At 38.8% G+C, this 14,104-nt stretch overlaps 1 long non-coding RNA gene across 1 annotated transcript in view; it reads right to left on the bottom strand.

Annotated features, from left to right (window-relative positions):
* Positions 1–533: 533 nt before the first annotated feature.
* The window catches only part of LOC129529597 (uncharacterized), a 37,396-nt gene continuing 23,825 nt past the window's right edge, over positions 534–14,104 (bottom strand). Inside the window, exon 3 of the long non-coding RNA XR_008675137.2 lies at positions 534–3,563. This is a non-coding gene — a long non-coding RNA (uncharacterized lncRNA). The remainder of the gene's footprint in view (positions 3,564–14,104) is intronic.

Below are 14,104 nucleotides of genomic sequence, written 5' to 3'. Positions count from 1 at the left end.
ATCAGAATCCACATTATCCAGGATCCCACATGATCCATGTGCACATTCAAGTCAGAGCAGCTCTGGGCTGACCCAGGGAGAAAGGCGCTGGTGGGTTTGGTGATAGGTGGCTCCTCATGCCCCAGCCTGTTCTGCTTCCTGCCCACACGTCCAGCAAACTCACATTGTTGTACATGATGCTCTGGGCATGCTTCATTTGTGACTTCCCAAAGAATACGTAGGTGTCTCCCCCTGCTCTCTCACATCCACAGAGATGACCAGGAGTGTTTTGTTAATAACAAGGTGATCTTCCCACCTTCACATCTTGATACTAGTGAACAAGTGGAATTATGTAAAAGCTACAATTTTCCATTAGATCTCATAATGTTAATATTATTATTCAGTTCTCATATATTTAGGGATTTTTAAGACACAAGGATTTCTTATATTAACCTTAAATTACAAGCACATTTATAAAGTTAGAAATATGAGCACAGATATAATCATATTCATGGAAAAACTGGTTGCCAAGATGAAAGAAGTACAATCAATTTCAGAAGTATTGTGTAATTTATTGTCTGGTGTATTGGTTTCCTAGAACTGCTGTCAGAATGTATTAAACACAAGTTTGGTTAAGATAACACAAATGTATTGTCTCACAGTTCTGGAGGCTAGCCTCCCAAAATTCATAGAAAGGGCAATGTTTCCATATATACCTGAGGGGAGATCCTTCCTTCCCTCTTTCTGGCTGCTGGTGGTTTGTCAGCAATCTTTAGTGCTCCTTGTCTTGCAGCTGTGTAAATTCAATCTCTGCCTTCGTCTTCACATGGCATTCTCTCCGTGTCTTCCAATCTCCTTACTACCATCATCTTATAAGGACACCAGGCACATTGGATCAAGAGGCCACCTCGCTCTAGGATGGCTTCATCCTAAGAATTACATAAGCAATAACACTATTTTAAAAATAAGGTCACATTTAGAAGTACTGGGGGTTAGACCTTCAACATATTTTCCTAGGTGGATACTTTCTTATATAACATTAGAGAAGAGAATCCCTCTTAACACTTTTATAATTTTTAATGCTTAAAAAGCTATGAAATACACACTATTAACATAGAACATGAAATAAACTTTATTAATATAATTTCCTCTCTTAGCTTTTAATAGGCAAAACAACAACAAAATCTTTTGAGATCCATCTTTCTGGATGAAGTGTGTTTGACCTTAGTCTTTACAGTTGATCCCACTAGTACTGTTCTTTTTGGAATATAAACATAAATTCTTCTTTTTGGGAATCTGCATCTCCCAAATAATTCACAAATATTTTCCACATTAAAATTCAAACAGATACAGGAATCAATTTACACCCCTCCACCCACCTTTCTCTCTATGGATAGTTAAAACTTAGGTGTCCTTGAGAGCTCAGGTGTCTGGCCATGTGATCCTGATATCCTACGTTCATGTTTGTACCCAGGATCAGCCAAAAGCTCGTTCATGTCCTGTATCCCCATCTGGGTCTCTCACTGTGCTAAGGACTGCTGTGGTGTAGCCCGCAGTATACTCAGCCTTATTCTCAGGCTGGGCCCCTGAGGGGTCAGGGCAGCTTCCCCCCCCCCCCCCCCAGGAGGGAGCCAGAGAATCAAGTGGGCATCCAGGGGTGTTTGTTATCTGTGTTACACATCAATGTCCTGAAGACTTGACCAGGCTTCTGCTGAATTCAGTGCTGTGGTGCTGAAGCCACACATGAGAATAAGTCTCTCTCTTTGGGACACAGTCAGTGAGGGCTCCTGAGTCACCACAGCCTGAGAACTGAACCAAGAAACAAAAACAGATACATGTTATGTGTGAGGAATCACAGCAGACAGATCCCTCCAAAGTCCTGTCTTTGAAATCTACATGAACCTGGGCAGTGAGGAGGGAGAGAGGGGAGGATAGACATCCAAGCTATGGTGTGGACTTTCCAAGGATCCCCAGAACCCCCGGCTACTTCTGGACCCTGGGACAGTTCCTCTAACTCCTCATCAGCTCCTTGGGTAGATGTGTGTTTGGTTGGGACATTATGCAAACATGGGTCCTCTACCAAAACCAGAAGCTCCGTAAGTTCTGAGTGCTCAGCCAGGGAGCAGCCGCTCTGTCAGGGAGGATGGGCTACTGGGAACTCTGAGTTTGCCCTTTGGGAGAAAGCACCTGCTCTAAGCCCCAGGTCGGGCCAGTGAGTATGGGCCCAGGAGCCAAAATTGAGAGCCCCGCGAGTTCATTTCCGGCCTTGCTCACCTCTGAGAAGATCCACAGCTCCCCCTGCTGGGCTTAGATGGCTATTGTTTGTACTTTCTTCCCTACTTAACGGTAAATAATTCCTCTAATGCCTGAACTTTAATTTCACTGTTACCTGTTCCAGAGTCCCTCCAGACTGTTGTTTTTAATTTATTGCGTTTTTCTGTTTCCTAATTTTAATTTGGTCTGTTTTTATGACTTATTTTTCTTTTCGGGATTTGCTTCTTTTCCACTTGTTTCAAGAATGTCCCCTGTGACACAAGTTTACCTATGTAACATACCTGCACATGAACCCTTGAACCTAAAACTTCAAAAAATAATGTCTAAAATTGCTCACTGAAGGAACTGTATAATTACTCCTTAAGTAATCTCAGTTACATGACATCAGCACCTAAATTATTTCAGTATTGGTGTCTATCAATTGTCTTTTCTCATTTAAGCTGTGTTCTTCTGGTTCTTCATATGGAAAGTTATTTTACTGTATCCTAGATATTGTGGATATTATAAGACTCTCTACAAGTTTATCAAGACATATGAAATAGTGCTTGTTTTTGTTTTATTGCTTTTTTTTACTTTGTCATTAAGAGGAAAAATGACACACATTCCCCTTTGTATGCATTTAATTTCACATTTTGCAATCAATCAAATCATACAGGAAATGAGTTACCCTGTAGTCTGCTTTGCATCTGCTGAAATATTCCTGAGGCCTTTTATGTCTCTCATCCTCTATCTTAGCCATTTTCTTTGAAGTTCACCAAATATGCCAAAGTGTTGCTTATAACTTGAGGAAGAAGAAATTCACCTTTGATCTCAAGTGACTGCCATGATTGACAGAAAAAGTGCTTGTGATGATCCCATTGGGGGCCTGAAGAATAAATGATCTGAGTCTACAGTGGTTGAAAACCAGACTCCAAAAACAAGAAATTTGCTTCAGAAGCATAGGACTGAGGCTTGATCCAAGGGTTTGAGTGTAGTTTCCCACTTGTATTTTTGTATTTGTCCCTGTGGTGACGTTTCAGATCACCACACCGAGCATGTAATACTGGGCCTCATTCTTGGTCTAGTCCTCATTATAACCAGAGTGGCTTTTTCTTCATGAAGAGAACCAGGGGATTGTGCAGGGGTCCCAGGACCTGACTGCTTGTGCCCACCATTGCCCTGGGGACATTGCCAGATGTTCTGTTGGGTCCAGCTGTTGAGATGCTCTCTGATGACAGCCCCAATTTTGGAGCCATAGGTGAAGGTGACTGCCCCTCCAGGAGTTGTGGACAGTGAATGTTCCTATGTCACCACAACCTGGGAAGTAACTCCTGAACCCAGAGAAAGGAAAGAGATGTCATCAGGACAGGAGAAAAAATCCCAGAGCGTACAGACACCCAGTAGTTTCTAAGTAAATATGTTTATTACTAAAAAAAATCATTGAGCCAATAAAACACATATAAATATCTACCTGCCTCCATTTTGTGAGTTAAAAAAAATAAGATATGATTTCAGTGTTCTTTGTTTCTTTGGACTATAGTTACCATCCAAATTCTCAGCCAGGAACAGCCTAGAAACATCCTAGTTTCTGGGAGTCAGCCTAGAAACATTTGGGAGTCAGCCTAGAAACATCCATATCCTTCATGCACAAAGTCCAAGTCCTCTCCATGCCGAATGTATTTTGTGACATAAAGGTATCACGAAGCTGCTTTCTGCTCTTCATTCCAACTCTAACTAACCTAGACCCACCCACCATCATCTCCCCATGATGGTACCAGCGCCCCCAGCTTGTCTTCCTGTCCCAGATCTTCCCCATTTCATTCTCATTACAGCTGGAGACTCACTGACCAAAGGCCATGTGAGCTTGTCCCTGCCACCTCACAGTCCTTCAGTGACTCTGTGAGCCCTTCTCGGGGGCTCATTCTACTGATCTGCCTCAGCCTGCCTCTCAAGCTCACAGCTTCCCTTCAAGGAGCTCCTCCTGGCCCCTTCCTTGATCTAATGACCTTAGGCTCAAGTCACTTTTCTCATTGACTGTAATGACCAGTGTCTCCTTCTATGGATTCTCACCTCTGATGAGATGTTCCAACACTCCCCCTCCACCTATCTCACTCCTGCTCATTCTGAAAGTCACACATGAGACTCCACTCCTGTGGATTAGGCCTCTTTGGCCAAATCCCCACTCACCCTCACTTCCACACCCACATGGACCATCCCCCTCATGGGTTTTCTGTTCTTTATCTCTTCCCTCTCAGCTCCTGTTCAGTGGCTGATGACAGCATGCAAAGACAGAGCCAAAGAGACACAGTTGTTACATCTTTGTTTCATGTTTTCAGTTAGGAAAATATAATTCTGTCAGATGAAAATTTACTCATACAACATCTGGGGCCTCTAAGACTGTTCTCAGCTTGGACACTCCAAAACCCTCCTTCTCAGAACAGCCCACAGCACCCCCTGCTTGGTCCACAGCCACAATCCCTCCAGGGCCTATGACCCACCTGAGGAACATGGGTACCAGATTCATGGTTATGCTGAGCACCTTGGACTAACCTGGTTAGGGGCCCTGAAATATCGGGCCACACAGAAATAGAAGACACCCTTTTGTCTTCTCCAGGAGGGACTTTATAGGTGCCTTGGGATTACTTGGGTCTGAAGAAGAAGGTTCTTAAAGTGATAGGAAAGATTTCACAATAAAGAGAAGTTACTTATACACAACAGCTCACTTGACTCATTGGAAAGATAGTTAAGGCTTGAGGCAAGAGGTACTTACACCTAAATGTGCACCCAAACCACTGGCTCTTTAGAAGTTGATAACAGCCCATGAAATAGACAGAGGAGTCCAAGTGGCAAGAGGACATTCACCACTAGAGTCCACCTCACCCTTCATCCGTAACTTTCTCAAACACCTCAGAATTCCCAATGTGGTGCACTTTTGCGGTCACTTTTCCTGAAGGCTACCCACCTTACACATGTATCTAGGCCTGAGTGGTGGCCAGTGAGAGGCTATTTTTGAGGGTGAAGCATCGATTTGTGGTCTAGACTTCATGTACTTGCTGCTCTCACCCCTCACAGCCTGCTCCAACCTCCAGACCTTTGCATCTGCTGTTCCCTCTGCCTGGGATGCCCCCACCCCTCCCACCCCAGCTCGGCTCACTCCACCACTTCTTTACATAGGTTTTATTTCCATTTCTTTGTTTTCAAGTGGAAAGTCACAAAATTTATTACACTTATTATCTATTTATATTTTCCCTGTATGAATGTCTATTTCTTTCATTTGGTTTAGTTTGTTGTGGTGGTGGTTGTTGCCAATTTGCAAATGTTTTCTATGAATCCTAGATGATGCCTTTTCACAGGGTAACTATAACTTCCCGGTCTGTTGCCTCTGACAAACGTTCCACTAAATTTCTTCCTTTAGTGTTTATTAATATTTATTAGTCTAACATTTTTGTGTAATTTCTTTTTTGAGACGGAGTCTCACTCTGTCACCCAGGCTGGAGTTCAGCGGTGTGATCTCGACTCACTGCAAGCTCCGCCTCCCAGGTTCACGCCATTCTCCTGCCTCGGCCTCCCGAGTAGCTGGGACTACAGGCACCCACCACCACGCCCGGCTGATTTTTGTATTTTTAGTAGAGACTGGGTTTCTCCAAGTTGGCCAGACTGGTCTCGATCTCCTGACCTCATTATCCGCCCTCCTCAGCATCCCAAAGTGCTGGGATTACAGGCGTGAGCCACCGCACCTGGCCTCCCCTTCCACTTAAATGTAAGCGGCCTACCCATCAAATCAGCATTGCTCAATAGTTTATAATGGGCTCTCTCTGTCCTTTGATGAAAAACGGAATTCAGCTCTGGACAAAAACCCAAGATAATGAGCTGGACAAAAACCCAAGATAATGAGCTTGGCAACATAAAGCAACTTCCTTTTATGAAATCCACTCACAAAATAAATGTGGTATAAAAATTAAAGACAAAACATTAAGACAGCATTGATTCATTGATCTCAGAACTAATTCCAACTATATAATATTAACAACACTCATGATCTGAAATTTAAGCTGCAGCTAGCATCATGTAACAACAAAAGTTATTTAATATTGTCAACAATTACAGTAATATTGAATTTTAACAATTGAAATTATATCTTCTAGAGCACGACAATGGGAACGTTTTTCAAAGTGTAATATTGGAAATTATCAGAAGGTGAAAATTTGTTCACATGAAGCAGTGTTCATTAGTCATTCAAGAATATATGTTTACAATAAATCAAAACAAGTCTCATGTTAGTTGCACTCAACTTAGAGTTCCAACCAATATGAAGTAAAATCTGGGTGAAATTAGGTTACTATTATCCAAAACTCTCAACTGTGTTTTTTTCCTGTGCCCTTTATTCACATATCTCAAGAAAATAAAAATAATCTAGGGCTAAAAGAATGAGACTGACTCTCAAAATGATGGCTCTCAATGACTAAAGATACAATAATTCAAAAAATATTAAGCATCTACTATGAACATTGCACTGCACTGGAACAGGAATTAAAAGAAATTAAAGAATGTGTAAGCAGAAACTCAGTTGTATGTAAGAAAACCCAATTCCCCCTGAGAAAGAGAAAGAGCTGGAGTCCTTTGAAAAACTAACGGCCTACTTTTCTGTGGCTAATGAGCTTTCTCTCCCCTCCATTCCCAGGCATTGTGAAGACCCTGATTCCCTAGCTGGGCAGCTGCAAAGTCACTAGACACATAAACAAAAGTCGCAAAACATGCTTTTCCTTGAAAAGTAAGAAATGATGTAATGCATTTCTCAATTAATTGAATAACTGTCTTTGTTTCTCACTTCTCTAACATGCTTCCCCCTGCACAGATCTCCTCCCACCCTACAAAATGCTTAAAAGGTAACTTAACTCTTTGTTCAGGGCTCAGTCCTTTGGATGTTAATCCGACTGGGCTGGTGCACCTAAATAATAAATATCCTCCTGAACCCCATCAGTCTCTCTGATTCCTTAAAAAAAAAATCCTGCAACAGCACTAGACCTGTGAGAAATACAGATATGAATAACATATTTCTGTCTTTAAGTCATCTATCATCCACTGTAGCAGATACTTGATAGATATAGATACTACTAAATAGTATGATGTTGTTATGCACACACACACACATTAAATAACTATAGTATTATTTTCAGTTGCTAAAGGAAAAGGAGGCATCGGCATCAACTGTTTTCTAGAAGACAGACTACTGGCTTGGGTTAAAGCAACTGAGAAGGCTTTTTGAAGGGAGTTGAATTTGATATAAATTTAAGAGGGCAGATATGTGAGCTGGGAATGGCACTGCAGATGTAGGGAATAGTATGTATACAAATAATAAGTTTTAATGTAGAGGACATATAGAAAAGGATAGATAGCAATTTTTTTTGTAACAAAGAATAGTAATGAAAGATAATGCTGAAAACAAAGATTTGATTTAGGTGAGTCTTAAGTTTTTGCCCCATGAGTTCTTTATTTTATGCTTCTCCCCCAGCAATGTGCGTACTTTATATTGTGTTGCACCCCCAATGACATCACAAGTAGAAGTGCTTTTAAATATTTCTTCTACCTTAATATGGAAATACTCCATAGTTTGTACTCATTAAGTATATAGTGGCTATTGCCAAATCTGTGAAGTTTACAGCAGTGCTTAAATATCACAGAATTAATAAGCAAAATTAATCTGTTAAGGCACATAAAATGGAAACTTCAATGAACAACTTTTCCTAAAACACCAATTATATTTAATTTTCCACAACACTATAATAGTCTTAAGATTACAAATCAATGGTCCTTGAAACTATTAAAACTAATCTTGATATATTACAGGAAACCTTTTCCCATTTGTAATAAACAACATGCAAATTTATGATGACATAATGCTGAAAATGTATAGATTAAAACACAAATTTTATTTGTGACCTTTATCTTTCTAAACAAGAGCTAATGGGTAGTCCCTACCTTTGCTTTCTGAAAGCGCTTGCATCAATAATTCTTTATTAAAGTTTCTCTTGAAATCTTTGCATTAATCCTAATTAGAAATTTTGGCTTCAGCTTGCAACTATCATCTTTGTCAAGAATAAGTAATATACAGTTGAAGCTTATAATTTTTATTTCTACCATTTCTCAGTTATTTTAAAGATACAATTATTGTCACATTCATCAATATTTTTAATCATGGAGTTTGTTTTTCCTTCTTCTTCTGTTTTTCTCTGTTCTATGCATTCAACATGTATTTACTGCAGTGAAACAATTGTTTCAAGTTCTGAGTCATCTTTCACAACCTCCATATATTTTATATCCTCCTGTTTTCTTTTCATATTCCAGGCCTTTACCCCCTTTAAAACAATTAATGTGGGCAAATACAACTAAAAAGTTATGATCCCATTTCAGTCTTAATATCCGCTATTTCCCCCATCTACTGGATTATACTGCTGCCCCAGTAATTCTTTTGAGGTAATAAGCACTATCATACAATTATCAATCTCAAAAAAAGTTAATATTTATTTTGTCCATACTGAGTTTTTAAGGGTTTGACATGGTGGGAAAAAATATTAGATAAGTATGAGAAAGAATTTAAAAGTACAACACTGAAACTTAGAAGTTGGCCAGGTGTGGTGGCTCACGCCTGTAATCTTAGCACATTAGGAGGCCGAGGCAGGAGGATTGCTTGAGGCTGGGAGTTCTAGACCAGCCTGGTCGACAGAGCAAGACCCCACTTCTAAAAACAATGGAATTGCTAGTCATGATGCTGTACACCTGGAGTCCCAGCTAATCAGGAAGCTGAGGTGGGAGGATCCCTTGAGCCCAGGAGTCCAAAGCTGCAATCAGCCATGACCTTCCAGCCTGGGTGATGGAGCCAAACCCTTACTCAAAAAGAGAGGGAGAGGGAGAGAAGTTGGAGCCTGGTATATAGATTTGAGATTCTCACAAGTAACCATCTATCTAGCACTACAGCAAAACCAAGATAAAAGGAAAAAAGATGCTAGAATAAAAATTTTTTGAGACATGGCCATTAGAAAATAGGTACATAAGTGAGAGAAGAAATAATCTCAGTTTAGAAAGAAAACCAGGAAGGTGAGAGTTCTTTAAAGTCATCTGCTGAATGTTGAAAAAAAATGAGAACTGATAAAAGAGCAGTATATTCAATGTTACTGTTTAGTAATAAGTGAAAACATGCTTTAAAATTCCTGTGAAGCTAAACAAGTAATTTTTTGGTTGTCCAAAAACACAAATTGCTCTTCTTCAAAGATTATTTATATAATAGATAACCTCCTTTAAAGTTCTATATATTAGGTGTCAAATACCAAAAATCCAGCAGTTATCCTCCTGTTCCCCATATTGATGGTAGAGATGACAGATTACTTTGAAAACTCAACTGACTGTAGTAGATATTAAATATACACATTTTTTTCCTGTAGCGGGATAGATGTGAATTTCTGTTTAATAAGTCAACAATTTTATCTTACCCTGTAATGAGAATTGTCTTACATTTTTAGGCAGTACTTCGGCAATTACTGCCTCTCTTTCATAAAATAAGTGATCACTGCCACTAAAATTTGTGATCAAATTGTAGATGTGTAATAGTTTTATTTTTTAGTGTTATGACCTGCTGTAACAAATAATACCATCTGTTATACTAGTCATAATATAAACACTTTAATATAGACCCTTACATACCAGTTGCTGAAGTCAAGATATTGCTACTGGCTATCAACTATTTGGAATTACAGTAAACATATTTTATCTGTGGAAACTCACAAATTCTATCACTAACACAAGAGGTGATTAGCATTTCATTTACTCTAGGGTAGGAGTTGAAAGCAAGAACAGAAGGTACTTCATTTCAAACATATTTTTAACATCTGCACCATCATATTTAATAAAATGTAGAGATGTATGTTATGCCTATCTTTTGCTGAAACCCACAAAACTTCAGCATTCAAATTTCGGTCAAAGAGTAGATCCTAATTTCATAAAAGCAATTGCTTTTAGAGATACAAAGGACGATAACATCTGGGCTCTTTTAAAAACTTTTTGATTGGACATAGTTTTTCTTCCAAAGCATGCTACATGTAATACAGGACCACGTTTCTTTTAAAAAGTTTCTAGACAAAGAACTCAGACAAGAAAAATGTCTATATAATCATCAGTATGCCGTATTGTTGAAATGACTTTAGGGATTTTGTAGCAGCATGAATTGTTCTGACTTTGAAAATTTGCTTTTATTTTTATAAATAGGAGCTCATGAGCTAGTAATCAAATAGTATTAAGAGGCTTATAATAAGAGCAAAAGAATAATGGCAGCTTGCTTAACACTTCTCTATGCTGTAGTCCCGTTCAATACAGAAAGCAAATGTTTGGCTCTTTTATCTGGTGCTTTTGGTAATTACCTTGTTTTTAACCTAACATGCTGATATTGTTATCTTATCAATTTTAAACATTACCTATTAACTTTCTATTATAATACCTACATAGGAATTAGGACAGGTGCACCAATTACAGGACTCTATTCCCACTGTTCTCTCAAAGTGTTAAATCAAATTGGTTTTGGTGAAATCAGTATTTCATAATTACATTATGATGACTATGTAAATATTGTTCTTAAGTTTACATTTGTAGCATAGTATCTTCATTTTTCCTGAAGTTTAGAAGATTGTCAGTGGTAATTTCAAACTTCAGATATACAAAATAATCAAAATATTTGAGTTCTTAATATGTTTAGATGTCACTCCTCCACCCTTCCATCCTTCTGCTCCCATCTCACTGGTTGCTCGCTGACTCCCTATTTTTGCTTTTCTCTGTTGGACTTCTTGTTCTCAGACTGCACGTCATTCTCCTTTATTTAAATACCCCATATTTGTCTAAGTCTTTTGTTAAGTTGTATATATCATGACCCTTTACCTCTAAACACTTCTGTATTTCCTAAAAATATGAATATTCTCTTACTTAACTATAGTATGGTAGTCAGATTCAGTAAATGTAACATCGATACGATACTTTGATGTAATCTACTGCTAGTATTCTGATTTTATCAATTGAGCCAATTCTTTATAGCATGATTTTCCTCCAGTATTGCATCCAGTCTAGAATCATGTATTGCAATTAGTTGCCATGTCTCCTCAGTCCTCTTCAATATGGAAAGCCTCCTAAACCTTTCTTGCCTTCCACGACAATTACATTTTTAAAAGATACAGTGGCCGGGCACGGTGGCTCACACCCATAATCCCTGCACTTTGGGATCACCCGAGGTCAGGGGTTCAAGACCATCCAGCCTGATCAACATGGTGAAACCCAATCTCTACTAAAAATACAAAAATTAGCCAGGCGTGGTGGCGCATGCCTGTAATCCCAGCTATTTGGGAGGCTGAGGCAGGAGAATCGCTTAAACCCAGAAGGTGGAGGTTGCAGTGAGCCGAGATTGAGCCATTGCAACTCCAGCCTGGGCAACAAGAACGAAACTCTGTCTTTAAAAAAAAAAAAAGAATACAGTTCCCCGACCCCCAACCTTTTATTAATAGAATTTTCTCATTTTGTGGTTTGTCTTATGTTCCACTGGTTTTAAAATTGTATTTCTTATACCTTTCCAATAGCTATTTCTTATCTATTTTTCATATTTTTTTATTTTTTCCTGCTCCAATATCGGTTGTAAGTATTTTTCCTGTTCTTTGATTCCAAACATTATTTGTTTTATCTCAGTCCATTTTAGTTACTATAGGTCTCAACTACTCATGCTGAAATTTTGCTCAAATGACTGATGATCTTTGGCCTTCTATTTATATTTTAGAAGGGGATTTTAGGATGGGAGCTGGGATAGTATAATTGGCTACTGGTGGTGTAGAAACTAAGGAGGGGAAGAAGGTTACAGGTCCTTTGATTAGGTATGTGAACTTCTGATAATAGTGCTGGTCAAAGTCTAATGTTTACCAAGTTTAATTCACAGAATAGTATATTTAAGATTCAAGGGACTCAGGGAAAAGAAAATGATGAATGGAGAGACCATTGCCCACTGTGGGGTAAGAGAGCGCAACCAGTTTAGAACTTGATGAATTTTTCTCTTTTCAGAACTGCACTTTATCCCTGCCTTCCAAAACACTCAGTTTTTCCAAGTGGTGAGCTGCTCACAGCTTCACTGGATGATGTTCTGATGTCTTGCAGGGTCTTCACACTGTGGGCACATAGGCAGCACTTTCTCAGTCCTGCTTCATCAATCACTTCTCCATCTGCTTCCCATCCTTCACAATTTATTGAATTATGGCACAGTGATTGAGTGTATGACTTTAAAACAAGACTACTTGGGTTTCAATACTAACTTTGCCACTTACTGAATATGGGACAATCAGCAAATTGCTTAACGATTCCTCTTCTCCATATTCTTATCCAGAAAATGGAGGTAATAATAGGAATGTTATGGATGTCAACTGCTCTCAATTCTATTACGGTCTTTCCTACTCTCTGTACTTCAGGTTTTTTGCCTCTATAAATTGACTTCTTAAAAATTACTTTGCCATCATTTGTCTGAAGTTTGGAGAAGGAAAAGAGATTGATGCGTGTTGTTAACTCATCGGCCTTTAAGAAAAATTAATCCTTTTAATTTTACACTCTTAATTACTTTGTCATTTCTTTTCCTGAGCAATGAACTACTATGTAATTTATAAGTTCCCTTTAACACATTTAATTTTATATTAAGACCAGAAAAAAAATCAGGATTTTTTATCTTTATAAAAAATACTCATTCTATTTTCTAAGATATTTTACTACAATTAATTATATGTATAAGGGTCATAAACTATTAAATCATTTATTTTTTGAGATACTGCTAAGTTGTGTGAGAATTTATGCTAAGCATGAATTAAGGGCACATTCTTAATATTATATAAGATTACAAAAGGGATTTTTTACTGTATTAAACAGGTAAGCAGAACCTCTATATTCTATGCATATTTTATAAAAATTGAGTTAAATATTTATAAAATGAAAGTTAAAAGCAGCACTTTTGAAAACCAGTTAATAATGAACAGCCATCAGGGGAGCTATAACAGCAAAATGCTTTGCAACTCCAATAACGTCAGTGGTGGAGAACCAGGTCAAGCTTAATTAAGAATAGTCAAAGATAAACCGAGAAACTGAACTAAAAAAGGCTGTCCTTGGCCAGGTGTGGTGGCTCCTACCTGTAATCCCAGCACTTTGGGCGGGGGAGGCTGAGGCAGGCAAATCACCTGGGGTCAGGAGTTCAAGACCAGCCTGACCAACATAGAGAAACCCCGTCTCTAGTAAAAATACAAAATTAGCCAGGCGTGGTGATGCATGCCTGTAATCCCAGCTTCTTAGGAGGCTGAGGCAGGAGAATCATTTGAACCCAGGAGGCGGATGTTAAGGGCCATTACACTCCAATTTGGGCAACAAGAGCGATACTCCGTCTCAAAAAAAAGGTGTCCTTCGCAAGGAGCTGAAGGCAAAAAGAAAGCAAAGTAGAACCTTGAAATTACCAATGAATTGGTAAGCCTTACTGCCTGGAACTTGTAGTTCGCTGTCAGGTTTTAGTATCAATTAAAGTAGATTAATAGAGCAATCATTGATTCTCTTATATCCCTCTTCATCATCCCCCTGTATAGGCTCCCATGAAAGGCGGAGGCAAGAGTGGGTCAAAAATTCAATTCATTTCTCCGCTCATCACTTTTTAATAATGCTCGCATCTACAATTACTGGACACCAGAATTCTGATTTCTTAAAAACAGGAATATATGTAGTTATTGACAGCCTATAGCCTTCATTTCCAAAGAGGCTTAACTCCTTTTTATTCAACTGAGGAAAAAATTCCCTGCAATGTGAGCACTGAGCAATTTACATCTCC

The sequence above is a fragment of the Gorilla gorilla genome, chromosome 23 (genome assembly GCF_029281585.2).
Source record: "Gorilla gorilla gorilla isolate KB3781 chromosome 23, NHGRI_mGorGor1-v2.1_pri, whole genome shotgun sequence".
Taxonomy (NCBI): Eukaryota; Metazoa; Chordata; class Mammalia; order Primates; family Hominidae; genus Gorilla; species Gorilla gorilla.
This window is presented reverse-complemented; position numbering and strand designations above follow the sequence as displayed.